The sequence below is a fragment of the Callithrix jacchus genome, chromosome 17 (assembly GCF_049354715.1).
Source record: "Callithrix jacchus isolate 240 chromosome 17, calJac240_pri, whole genome shotgun sequence".
Taxonomy (NCBI): Eukaryota; Metazoa; Chordata; class Mammalia; order Primates; family Cebidae; genus Callithrix; species Callithrix jacchus.
Window position 1 is genome coordinate 18,677,916 of NC_133518.1, and position 12,122 is coordinate 18,690,037.

General features: G+C 34.8%; 1 protein-coding gene across 13 annotated transcripts in view; it reads right to left on the reverse strand.

The window, feature by feature from the left end:
- The window catches only part of LOC103788721 (uncharacterized), a 682,665-nt gene that overhangs the window by 559,224 nt on the left and 111,319 nt on the right, over positions 1-12,122 (reverse strand). For all 13 annotated transcript variants that reach the window (XR_013528873.1, XR_013528871.1, XR_013528864.1 and 10 more), the window contains one exon: positions 5,115-5,200. The gene's annotated coding sequence lies outside the window, so the exon portion shown is untranslated. The remainder of the gene's footprint in view (positions 1-5,114; positions 5,201-12,122) is intronic.

Here is a 12,122-nt window from a genome sequence, read left to right on the forward strand (position 1 = left end):
TCTGTCTTTCTTGATAAAAAAAAGAATACAGACAGGCTTTCAGCTCAAATTTTTTAAAAAAAATTCCCATCACAGTGACTCTTTACAATTCCTGATTATTTTTCTCTGTGTTGAAAGAATCTAATTTATTCCTATAGTTCTGATGACATCTGTTTCACAGTAGCAGTTCCTCTCTCTCTCAAAAATGCCTTTATGACAGGTGATATTTGAGCCTGGTGGCAACAACTTAACAGTCATTATAGCCCTGTAAAAATGTAAGTTAGCTCAGATCATTTCTCTGTTCACACCCCTCCAATGATTTCCTATGCTATTCAAGGGAGGAGCAAAATTCTTAGAGAGACCCAGAAGGCCCCCACAGTGAGCCCGCCTCTTTGTCCTCATCCCCTCTGCTCTGTGAATACGAGCCTCTGCTGTTGCTAAGGCACACCACACACGCTCCAGCCTCTGAGCCTTTGCATTGGTTGTTCCTTCTTTCTTGAATATTGTCTCCCTCCAAGCTACATGAATTATTCTCTCCCTTCTTTGGGTGTCTTGTCACATCTTACCATCTCAGTGATAACTTTTCTGACCATCATCATCCAAATTGCAATCTTTCCCTTACCTTCACCTGTATTCCTCTTACCCCAGCCTACTTGATTTCTTTTTGTAACACTGATTTATCAACTCATACTAGAAATCTTACTTGCCTATCATTTAATTTTTGGTCTCTCTCTACTTGGAGGTGTGCTACTATGGAGCCAGGAACTTGCATGCTTTGTCACCTGCTGTATCCCTAGCACCTAGACCAACACTTGACACATCAAAGATGCTTTATCAGCTGACTGACTGGATGCATAAATTGTTCCCACTCCTCCTGAGACTAGCAGCAGCATGACCTTGGCAACCCTATTTGGTTTCTGCATTAAAATAATTAGATATATGACATGATGCCACATAATTAACTCAAAAACAAGACCCCATAGGAAATGTGAGGGGCTAAATATAAGATGAAAACAGTAGTCCAACTGTAATGTTTGCTTATCTGTCTTTGATTTCAGTTTTATACAGAATTTTACAAATAGAAATTAATTTAATTTTTCTTAGCACCTAGATTATGGCAGGAAAATAAATGCAAAATAGCCCCAAACAACAAACTCCCATTAAATAAAGAGTACTTTAGGAAGATTAATTATGTTAAAAACAAATTAGAATAACTCATCATGTCTCTGACACTCCTGCTTTGGGTAACCTCAAATATTGAAAACAAAGTCTCGGAGTTGAAAGCTCCCCAAAAAACATGCCAGCTGTGAGCTTACAGAAAACTGCTTAGTAAGAAACAGACATTTTTCTCTGTAAATGTGTCCCTCAAAGTGATTACTGTAGAATCTTGAGATATTAATAGATGACAACAAAGAATGGATTCTGGTGTCAAGTGTAGGTTCAAACAAGATTTATCGCTGTAAACCTTCTTAAAGTCTTATAATATATCTTGTAAGAGAATATAAATTTGCCAGAGGAGAAGTGCCATAGGCAGCATTTCCCAATCCATTTTTGACAATGAGCATTACCACCACTACCACCCACCATTTTTTTTCCAGATCACCTATGGCCAGTACACATTGGAAAACCAAGGACTCTCAAAGTTGAGCCCATAGACTAAGAATTGTAGGTGAAATTCCAGAACTGATTTAGTAAACTTTGGTTGGTTGGGTTTCTTTTTTCTCCTGGAAACCTTAGTTCTTGGAGTACAACAGCTGCGTAGACACAAAGGAAGAAAAAGGGAAAGCTATATAAAGAAACATAATAGCTGTTGACAAGACAACAGAATGCCTGGCAAGGACAGCAAAATTACCTTGTTTACTTTCTTTAAGGGCAAGGTAAATGCAGTGCAATGCACTTCAAAGGTTCCTTAGAACATCATAGCTTGAAGACGAAACATAAATTGTTTATAACATAAAGGCTGCATTACATTTAGAATATGTTGTGTAAAATGGTATAGTAGTTTTCTAGGGTTTCCACAACAAAAGTGCTGCAAACAGAAGTTTATTCTCTCACAGTTCTAGTAGCTAGAAGTCAAAAACCAAGGCATCAGCCGGGTTCCTTCCTTCCAGAGCCTCTGAGAGAAAATCTTTTTCATGCTTCTATCCTAGCTTCTGACAATTGCTAGCAATCTTGGGCATTCCTTGACCTGTACATGCACCACTCCAATCTGTCTCTTTCTTCACAGTCACTCTCCTCTGTGTCCAAATTCCCTGTTCCTATTCATCACCGAATTAGTCCTCACTCTAATACAGTATGACCTCATTTTAATTTGAATACATCTGCAAATGCCTCATTTCCAAATAAGTCACAAGTTCTGGGTAGACGTGAACTTCGGAGGAACACTATTTAACTCAGTACAGAGGTAAAGTGTAAGCCATACATTTTAAAACTATTTCCACCTAAATGATTATCTTTTGTAAATTTTTAGATAAAGAAGGAACAATACAAAAGCAAGTAAATGCAATTTTTTTTTTTTTTTTTTAGACAGACTCTCACTGTGTTGCCAAGGCTGGAATGCAGTGGCATGATCTCAGTTCACCGCAAGCTCGAGCAATTCTCCTGCATCAGCCTCCTGAGTAGCTGAGATTACAGGCGCCTGCCACCAGGCCCACCTAATTTTTGTATTTTTAATAGAGACAGGGTTTTGGCATTTAGGCCAGGCTGGTCTCGAATTCCTGACCTCAGGTGATCCACTCCCCTTGTCCTCCCAAAGTGCTGGGATTACAGGTGAGCCACCACACCCATCCAGAAAGCTTATTTTTTCAAAGTGTTTTAGTAAAACAAGGTATTTGTAACAATGTGAAAAATTATCCCTGAAATTGTTTTAAATGGTGTGATTCCCTTTAAAATATTCCCAAAGGAGACACATTTTAGCTAATACTCAGCAAAAGACAGAAAAAAAAGCTAATCTTGAAAGTAAAACATTGTTCTATCTCTATGGTCACTCCTTTGAAAAAAACTGCATTTTATATTCTACGCAACCTCAGAGACTGGCACCCATATACAATAAAACAAAATCTGATTTTGTCTCACCCACAGTAACAGGGAAAATGCATGTGTCGTAATCTTCACTAGCTCCTCCAACATTTTATTAAGTGATATGACTCCTGATGTTCTCACATCTCTTCATCTTTCCCTAAGTTATTAATTCTACTACTAAAGGAAGGGTAAAAAATATGGGAAGACTTAAATGCTGAGTTAATCCATAAACCCATTTGCTTTAGCAAAGGATAAAGTTGACAGGTAAACTAAGTGACTTATTAGAGATAAGTGGAAGTTAGTTGTATGTTGGAGTGACTTATTAGAGATAAGTGGAAGTTTGACGTATGTTTGTTTTTCTCCAAATTTCTATGCTTTATCCACACACCTCAGCCTCCCAAAGTGCTGGGACCACAGGCATCAGCCACCCTGTCCAGCCAACAATTGTAAGTTTCATAATAGTTCAGAATCATTTAAGTTTGCTTTAGCTGCAATTTGTGTCTCTAACACATGTAGTACTATCTGTTTCAAAATAAGCAACGGTAGTGCCATTTTTGTAAAGAAGAATCAGAACTTAAATTACCTTAATTCTGTCATCCTATGGGCCTAAACGGAAGTTTATTTATGTTTAAATTAATAAAATGGTATATGTAACATTTACAGTTGCTTACTATGAATTTTATTGTATTTGTATAACAATTTTAAATATTTGAATTAAACCTTAAAATTAAAATGTACCCTAATTTCATTGTTGTTTTGAACGTAATGAATAAATCAAAAAGTAATAATATTATTTACATTACCCTATTACTGAAAAGTAATCTTGTTATATAGAGGAGAGGATATTTTTAAAAATCTGCTCTGAGTATCAAATACACCAGGTGCTCAAGCTAGAAATGTAGGAAGTCATATCTGTGTGTGATACAGCAAGTCATATTTACTTCAAAAGCTGCAAAAGCCAAAGCTTCATGATTCAAACTTGTATTTCATAATGTATCCATGTAAAATAAAAAACAATTTGAATAAATAAAAAGTATATTTATTCCTGCTGTAATTTTAATAAATTTACCCTATTTTCCCAAAACAGTGAGTCAATGGAGTTATAATGAAAATTCTTTATGAAATTTCTCAAGATTCCTCTGTGACGGTAATCAAAGAGATAGTTATATAAAGGCAGACGTACTAGGCCTCCTTAGAAAAAAATGACCACTGGCGTGCCCTTCAATCTTCCCTCTATCTTTTCTTTTCCTGTTTTTCCCGCTTCATCCTAACTGGAGCTCACATTACACTACTGACACAACTCACTATCTGGTTTCTTTTCTTCTATCTCTTCACTTATCGCACCCACCCACAATACTGGCGTTTTCTCACACACACAAGAGTCTGTCTACAGCCTACAGAACCAGGCCTCCATGAGGTCATCACAAAAAAATTTTATTGCCAGCCAAACTACAATCGCTCTGAAAGCTGTTTTTCACCCACAGTGGATGACTGACCGTAGACCAGAAGAGACATACTTTCTCCTGCTTTTAGGCTTTGAGTTCTCACAGCTCATTCAAACCACAATGCCCTTCCCCTTATTTTCTTGTGTTTAAATCTGTCTTGTTCCTGAGGCACCTAACTATGCATTTCTTTATAGAGCCTTCCTAGTTTATCTAGCAAAAATTAATTTTCTTCCTCTTCATTCCCACAGTCTGTTACCTCCTGGGTAAATGCATTTGTGCTAAGTGGCCTCTTTGAGCCTCAGATTCCTAATCTATAAAATGGACATAACAATGATACTAATCTCAGAATCATGAAGGTAAAATGAGATGAGGCAGTGCTTTTCAAACTATACAGCATTAATGTTTCACTTCTTTTACCTTGTAATTCTGATTTGCACAAAAGTTAATGCCTATCTCCCCCAAGGTACAGACCCACCTACCTTACATCCCTTTTTCCCTAGTATTTACTCCTTCACCAGGATGTGTGTATGGCCAATGAAAAGAAATCAATTTTCTAATGAGAACTAAAATGTAGTCCATTAGATTACCAGGTTCTTAAAATCTAATTACACAATATAGCCCTAATAAATTAAAAATCACTGTTCTTAAATTTATGGAGTTTTATCTTACCTCCTTCCTTTTTTCTCTCTCTCTCTCTCTCTCTCTCTCAACCACAAGTTTTAGAAGTACAAAGGCCAATATTAGGAAGCAGCTTCCTAAAATAATAAAAAAAAAAATATGACGCTGACAGTCAAAACATCCCCAACTTTACCCATGGAGATTATCTATGAAATACTACTAATCTTTTGGTCTTTCCAAACTTTAGTTTTAAACTAGTATTGCTGCTTTATATTGGATTCCCTCTTGAGCTATATAAATGCCCAGTACAGATTGAGGATAAAGTTTGTTTATAATAATAATCATTGATTATCATAGAAATGGAAAGTTCAGTCTAAAAAGAAAAATACCCATCCTCAAAATGAAAATTCAGTCCAGAGTCTGAAATTAATTTGTCTCAATGTGCAACTGTGATAGTAAGTAGAAGCATGTGGCACAGTGTGAAAGCTTCTTCTCCTTGTTGAAATTAAACAAACAAACATTCAAATTTACACGCAACCCTTAACTTGAGATGTGGCCTTGAGCAAGCTGCTTAATTTCTCTAAATCCCAAATCCCAATTCCTCTTTAACAAACAGAATAATCAACACCTCTTAAATGGTGTAATCACTAAGGAAAGTAAGGTAATTCAAACACTTAGAACCATGCCTAATCCAGTTACGTTCCATAAATAATTAACATTATCATTGATAATTCTGAATTCTGTCGAAAAGTAATTCTTTTTTTGCGGGTTTGTGTATTTTTTCCAAAATAACTGTCATTTTACTTTGAGTTAATTCTTCTTTTACTTTTTCAATTGAAGAATGATATTCAAACAGAAAAGTATACAAATTATCAATGTGCAAGTGGATAAATTTCATAATATATGTATCATGTAACCTTTAGCTATAGCAAGAAAGAGAACGTTACATAGCAGAAGCCCCTACTTTGTCCCACTTTCAAGTACTACCCCAGGTATAATGACCACCCTAATGTTTTAGAACACATATTAGTTTTGACTGTTTTTGAGCTTTATGTAAATAGAATCATACTGTATGTACTTTTTTGTGTCTGGCTTCTTTTATTTAACATTTTATTTCTGAGATTCATTCATATTATGTATAAATTGATAACTTTTAATGTGATGCTTTCAATTATATACTTATAAAACTAAAGTGTTAAATCATATTTCTTTGATATATAGTTATTAATTCTGTATTATTTAGCCTTACCTAGTTGGTTAACATGCAACAAACATAGTCCATCAAATGTTAGATTTGTACTAGCATTCTTTGACTTTCACATAAAATAATATTTAAAAAATAATTTGTGCCATTTCTTGTTGCTTCTAATATTCAGTACCCTGTACACTGGGAACATCTAAAGGAAGAAGAAAACTCATGAAATGGAAGAACACCACAAAGAACTCCATATGAACAGTAATTACTGTTCAAGTACATCTGAACTGTCACGAACAATAAGTAAGACCTTTGGGTTTTGTTCTGCCAGGCATAGCAAGTACCTCCAATATCACCAGTTTCCAAATTTGACTCTGACATGGGACAGAGGAGACTGGTGACAGATGGGCAAAATTTAGCATGTGGCTTGGACAGTCTTTGGGACAGAAGTCTTGTTATCTCTAACTTGCTGCCAAGTCCTGCATGTTACTTTATAACAGACACCACTGGGAAACTCTGTACCTTCAGCCAAAAACACAGACTTAAGAGAATCAGATTTCTTCACTGTTAGCATTTGTAATATCTCACTCACATTGGGCTCCCCTGTAATAATGAAATAGTCACCAGTGTGAATCTGAATGTGAAAAAAAGCATTTTGATACAACAGACTGATTTTTTTTAAACTTAGGACAGTAGCTTATTAGACATGAAATTTGCCATTTCTAAATCACTTCTTCTTTGATCTAGTGAGGTATTTCAAATTCATTGGTCTTTAGGCCAAATCTTGCTCCAAACACCTTATTATAATCAGTTTTAAAGAACAATAGAAACCCTTAAGGTCAGATGTGTAAAAATATATTATCTAATTGTTATTTATCAATGTATCTTATCTAAATGTAAACAGAAAGGAGTTTCTTTATAAATGGTGAGTTACTACAGACCAAGTCACATGTAATTAATAATCCACGAATAAATTAACCTTACTGCTACAGCCCTGGGGCCCTTTCAATCAGTTCAGAGCAAGTAGACATGCTTTAAAATATTTCCTGGTTGGTAAATACAAACGCAGAGACTTTAAAATTAACATTTTGGGTTATTTATTCTCTATCTTCTACCAGTTTGTCTATACAAGAGTTGTCTACATAGTCAGAAGTGTTTCCTAAATCCTGGTTGAGAAAATGCTTTTAGAAAAACATAATAAATGGACTAGCAAAATGTTTTAGCTAGTAATTTTATTAATATTTATAATAATGCTAGAATAGATTTTCATTTTATGATAAAGCCTTTTATGCATTTAATAACTGACTTTCCACTACTTTAGAGAATAGTTGATCCACTTAAGACAAGACAATCTACTCATTAGCTCATCCTTCAGTCATATTCCTCCTAACTTTCAAATATTTTCCTGCCTCCAAATTCTACTTATTTTGTCAAATGTTCAGCTGCAAATAGCATACAATATTATTACAATGCTTTAAACAAATAATGAAAGTTCAGAGGCAGGCAGCTGAATTCATAGATTCAACTACTAAATGAATACAACAGGGATACAGGCGCTACCTATGTTTATGCCCTGCTTTTCTAGCCATGTGAACCAGTTATGGTCAATGACATCTAAATAGATGTCATTTAAAACATATAAATGTTTTAAGTAACTAAGAGTTTATTTACCTCCCACAGCCAGAAGTACAAGGGAGTTGTACTCATTAATTCAACTTCTAAGTAAAAGAACAAACAGAACAATGAAAGCAAAGATGACAGGATTGGCTAAGCCAAGGATCCGTGTTCACTTTTACCAAGAAAGTAAAGGCTATTCCAAGAACTACCATAGCCCTTGGACCTTAGACTTCATTGCTCAAAATGGGATCTCATAGCTGAGAAAGTAGGGAACAGGAAGTTCATGAAACACTTACACTGTCTTGGGCTAAGCAACAATGGAAGAAAATAGGTAATGAGTAAGCAACTAACATGTTTGTCACAAAATCCCTCTAAATATTTGTGATAAGAGAACTAATGATTAATTATGTAATTGAATTGTTCCTTAAAAACCATGCTTCTCATAATAACAATGTTCAAGCAAAAATGATGTAAACCCAACTAACCTATAACATAGTATCGGCCCTCTTTTGATACCACTATTTTATGTTTATTTCAATACATGTCAGTTCAGCATTTCATAAATATTTTGTGTTTATTATGCCAGGATTGGTACACTAACGCACTAATACAAAAAGAACTCATTATATGGTGCATCAGTATTTCATAAATATCTTACATTTCACGGTGCCCTAGAATTACTGCCACCATCTCAGTTTCTCTCTGAATCCCTAGGGCCAACTCATAGAGACAATGAATCTTTAAAATCTCTTGAGCCTGCTGCATTCTTGTGCCCATACCCTGAAGGCAGTTCAAAAGGTCCCTGAAGTTAACTCGGAGCAGCAGCAACCAGTCAGCTGAAAGTCTGCATGTGAGGCTGGGAGCCCGCAGCATCCTCTGGGGATGGCTGGATTGACATGAATCCACTACCTGCTAGAATAATCTAATTACGCCTAAAGGTTTTCACTGAAAAGGCTTTACTCCAGGTCCCTGTCACTCTCCCTGTGGGTGAAGTCAGCTATCCAGTGACTTTCAAACACTATCTCCATGTGGCTTTGTAACACATGAAGAAGTTCCTGAAATGTCAATCCTAAGGGACAAATGTCCGTGTCACTAAAGCAATACATCATAACCTCTGCACTTTCTGGATCTTTCAGACAAAAAGCAAAGGTATGAAGGCCACTATGAAATTATTCTTGCTATCCAAGGGTTGGTATTTCCAAATAAAAATACATGTATTTTAGAAGAGTTATAGTGATGAATTTGCACTATAGTAGTTCCTGCATAGCCTGTCCTATGAATAAAAACCCTTCAGTTGCTAAAGTCTGAAAATCTGGTAACATTCAGAGCATATGGATTTAAATAGGAAAAAAAAACTTAAAGTGTGAAATTTCTTTTAACCCACAATTTTACAGCTGGAAGAAATCTTTTCCACTCTTAGATGGTATAATGTGAAAATCCAAGCAACCAAGCTTAAGGTCTGTAAATTCACCACTTTTCTTCTACTACCAGATTCCAAGATTTATTAAACATCTACTCACACTACTCTGGGCTTTATGAGAAAACCAGATTTGACCTTTAAAATGGTAGAAGCATCTGGATTATTTCAACTGATTTTCCTACTGGGAGTTTTCTAAGTCCTTATTATATTTCTACTTTGCATCTGACTCCACACACAAAATGTATAGGAGAAAAGTCTAAAGGATATGTATATTTCTAACTTTTAATACTTTGAGGTTTGTTTAATTAAAATTATCTGACCAGAAGTACTGGTGTATTACCATACTAGACATCAAAATGCTTCTTTATACACAGCTGTTGAATTCACTGTCCCTGGTTTCAATTCATATTTCACAAATCTCTATCCCTCTCAAAAATGCTCTTTTATGCCCCAGCAGCTGTTCTAAGAGCATAATACCTTTCTGGCCCAAACTTAGATCATTAAGATCAAAGGTACAGAAAGGGAAGCATGATTTGGTCCAATGTCATAACTTTTAATGAAACACACTCTGGATTTTTTATCTCAGTATCTCAAAGGGAATCTTCTTAATGGGATTCCATAATCATAACAGGTCCATAGGAATGCGAAAGAGCTCCAGGGCACTACTGGAAAGTGCATCTTAAACTCATAAGGACTCATCTTTGGCTATGAATAGGTGAGATAACACTAGAACTTTGGGAAAAAAGCATCTCTCTCTGAAACAGGATAACATTTTGATTAAAAATCAGTCTGTCATATTAGGTTATCTATCTACTTTTTTCTGGTCCAACATTTTTCAAAAATAAAATAGGAAAATTAATGCTAACTACTTCAGTTAGTACTTGGGATTCTTGTTATAAATAAGTAAAAAATATGATTGCATCACATTTTGTGAAGTCACCATATTGCAACTTTGTCCACATGTATGCATCAATGTAAGAAACAGAGGATTAGGAAATTATGAAAAAGTACCAACAAGTAGTAAAAGCTAAATTCTTGTTACTATTAACTATTTACTAATATTGCCTCAGGAAAATTTTGTTTTATATTTAGTGTATTAACAGCAATCATTTCATCCATTCATCCAGCCAATCATTTGCTCACTGAGCAAAAGTGGTAGAACTGTTGTTTTGAGCACAGTGCTGAGGAATGAAAACACTAGCTGTAAGATGATTCTACTGTGCGATAGTCTGCCACCAACAAAGAATCTCAAGGTGTGGTTCTTGACAAGAACATGACTAGCATAGACAGAAAATACATTTATTTTGCCATCCTTACTAAAGTTCACTAAACTTCTCTTGTAAAATAAGGACAAATACACTTTACCTAACCTGGGAATACTTAGGAATATTTTTCCAGATAAGTAAAATACCTACATTCATACCACCTGAGGAATAATGACTAGCACTTATTTTGAGTTTGTTATATTCCAAACACACCTGTTTAAGTCTCTTACATGCATTATCTCAAATAGTCTTCATAATGCTTTATAAAGGAAGTAGTATTTATAGCCCCATTTTATAAAATATGTCACAGAGAAAAATTCCAAGATTTGGTAGCTGGCCCAAGTGGTAAATATGTGTACCTAGGCCAGTCTGACTCCAAAGCCGAGTTTCTCAGACTTAGATATAAACAAATTTCAAACTTGCTGCATTTCTTAGCAAAATCTGCCTCAATGTTTGCACATATCCATGTTAGTGTTCAAAGCATACATTTAAAAGCCATAATTGGAAGAAAACTTAGACACCATCTAGTCCAATCTATTTACAGTTAAAAGGTAGACCTTAAAATTAGGAGTAAAAATATCTATTGAATGAAAAACTAAAAGGAGAAAGGGGAAAAGCTAAATAAGGCAAAGGAAGTGAGGAATCCTGCATTATTCACCTTTGTATGTTTAGTACTTAATACAATCCTTAGCAAATAGTTAAAACTCAAAATATGTTTGATCAATTGGATTCTGTTACATGTTACAAGTTTTTTAAACTAGTCCCTTGAAGGTCAAGGGCACAAGACACTTTCAATTCCTTAAGGCTTACAATGTACTAAAAATTAAGCAATGAAAGAACTGTGATATATTTTATACATTCAAACCTGTTAGTTAATGTTTATAATTACCCATATAACTTCGTTTAGATATAAGGCCTAAAGTATTCCTTTTACCCAAGGTGTAACAATGCAATACTTTGAGATCCTATCTCAGATAAGTCTTACAATTCTATAGTGTTAATATATTATTACCCCCAATTACAAAGAAACAGAGTTTAGGCAACTCCTACTACGTTCACACATTTGAAAGTGATGCAAGACTTTATATGTCCCTCAACATTTAAAAATACAAAAGAGTGCTTATGTAATACTTTTACAAATTAGAAAATAAAATACACAAAACAATTTCAGAGACATTAAATTACTAAATTGTCAGTATATCAAACCCACCAAAATTTGAAGTAAAAGTTTTTTAAAAAATTTCTTCCCTGGAGTATTCTACTGAGTTCAACAATTTTAATGAAGATATTCACAAACTGTGTGAGGATTATCCTTTTAAAATGCACTTAATAAAAATAGTGCTAAATTTTGTATGGATGCTTAACAGTTTCCTCATGTGTTGATTACCAGGATATATGTTAGATTTTTCAGGAATTAGATTTGATACTATCTCCTTATTATGTAAAACCATGGAAAACATTTAATTAAAACTTAATTAAAATCTCCATGATGCCTCAACCCCATGGAGCCTATTTTTCAAGAACAAGCAGCAAAGAAAGCCTCCAGGACAGTTTTTGAAAAA